The sequence below is a fragment of the Malurus melanocephalus genome, unplaced genomic scaffold (genome assembly GCF_030028575.1).
Source record: "Malurus melanocephalus ecotype Western Australia unplaced genomic scaffold, MMel_1.1 scaffold_4783, whole genome shotgun sequence".
Classification (NCBI taxonomy): Eukaryota; Metazoa; Chordata; class Aves; order Passeriformes; family Maluridae; genus Malurus; species Malurus melanocephalus.
Window position 1 is genome coordinate 1 of NW_026628015.1, and position 1,682 is coordinate 1,682.

General features: G+C 52.4%; 1 long non-coding RNA gene across 2 annotated transcripts; it reads left to right on the forward strand.

Moving 5' to 3' along the window:
• Positions 1-16: 16 nt before the first annotated feature.
• LOC130588396 (uncharacterized) lies at positions 17-1,676 on the forward strand. 2 transcript variants are annotated; one of them, XR_008966948.1, is made up of 3 exons: positions 17-172; positions 775-859; positions 1,578-1,676. It is a non-coding gene; the product is annotated as an uncharacterized LOC130588396 (long non-coding RNA). The 2 variants fall into 2 exon arrangements; XR_008966947.1 differs by lacking the exon at positions 1,578-1,676 and adding an exon at positions 1,085-1,132.
• Positions 1,677-1,682: the final 6 nt, after the last annotated feature.

Consider the following 1,682-nt stretch of genomic DNA (forward strand, 5'->3'; position numbering starts at 1 on the left):
CTGTCATTGTCCCCAATGTCCCCAGGTCCATTTACACCTCCCCCATCAAGGCTCTGTCCAATCAGAAGTTTCGGGATTTCCGGGTCACCTTTGGGGACGTGGGGCTGCTGACGGGCGACGTCCAACTGCGACCCGAGGCCGCCTGCCTGGTCATGACCACCGAGATCCTGCGGTCAGCGGGGAAATCCCAACATCTGGGGAGAAAATATCAAAATCTGGGGAAAAATCCCAAAATCTGGGGAGAAAATATCAAAATCTGGGGGAAAAATCCCAAAATCTGGGGAAAAATCCCAAAATTTGGGGAAAAAATCCCGAAATCTGGAGGGGTTGGGGGAAAAAATCCCAACATCTGGGGAGAAGATCCCAAAATCTGGGGGCTTCGGGGCAAAAAATCCCAAAATTTGGGGAAAAAATCCCAAAATCTGGAGGGGTTGGGGGAAAAAATCCCAACATTTGGGGCGGTTGAGGGAAAAAATCCCAACATCTGGGGAGAAAATCCCAACATTTGGGGAAAAAAATCCCAAAATCTGGGGGGAAAATCCCAACATTTGGGGGAAAAATCCCAAAATTTGGGGGGTTCGGGACAAATATTTGGGGAATTGTGACCCATAAATCCCAAAATCTGGGAGGTTCTGATTTCAGGTCTCAATATTTGAGAGGTTCTGACCCCAAATCCCGTGGTTTTTATCCCAAATCCATGGGTTCTGACCCCAAATTCCCAATTTGGTAAATTTTAGCCCCAAAATCCGAGTTTTTTACCCCAAATCCCCTCAGGTCGATGCTGTACAACGGCTCCGACGCCATCCGGGATTTGGAGTGGGTGATCTTCGACGAGGTGCACTACGTCAACGATGATGAGGTGGAGATTTTGGGGTTTTTTTGGGGTTTTTGGGGTCCCCTGACCCCCCCGGTGCCCCCCAGTGGGGTGTGGTGTGGGAGGAGGTGCTGATCCTGCTCCCCGGGGTGGTTTTTGGGGTTTTTTTGGGGATTTTGGGGTGGTTTTTGGGTTTCTGGTGTTTTGGGGTTATTTTTTTGGGGTTTTTCTGGGTTTTGGGGGTCCCCTGACCCTCCTTGTGCCCCCCAGCGGGGTGTGGTGTGGGAGGAGGTGCTGATCCTGCTGCTGGGGGTGGTTTTTGGGTGTTTTTTGGGTTTTTTTGGGGGATTTTGGGGTGATTTGTGGGTTTCTAGTGTTTTTGGGGTGGTTTGGGGTTTTTTTGGGGGTTTTTGGGGTCTCCTGACCTCTCCCCGGTGTCCCCCAGCGGGGTGTGGTGTGGGAGGAGGTGCTGATCCTGCTGCTGGGCGTGGTTTTTGGGGTTTTTTTTTGGTTTTTTTTGGGATTTTCGGGTTTCTGTGGGTTTTGGGGTGGTTTTTAGGGTTTTTTTGGGGTCCCCTGACCTTTCCCCATGCCCCCAGCGGGGTGTGGTGTGGGAGGAGGTGCTGATCCTCTGCCCGCAGTGGTTTTGGGGTGGTTTTTGGGATTTTTTTGGGGTTTTTTTGGGGATTTTCGGGTTTCTGTGGTTTTTGGGGTGGTTTTTAGGGTTTTTTTGGGGTCCCCTGACCCCCCCTGTGCCCTCCAGCGGGGTGTGGTGTGGGAGGAGGTGCTGATCCTGCTGCCCGAGCACGTCAAGCTGGTTCTGCTCAGCGCCACCGTCCCCAACGCCCTCGAGTTCGCCCAGTGGGTC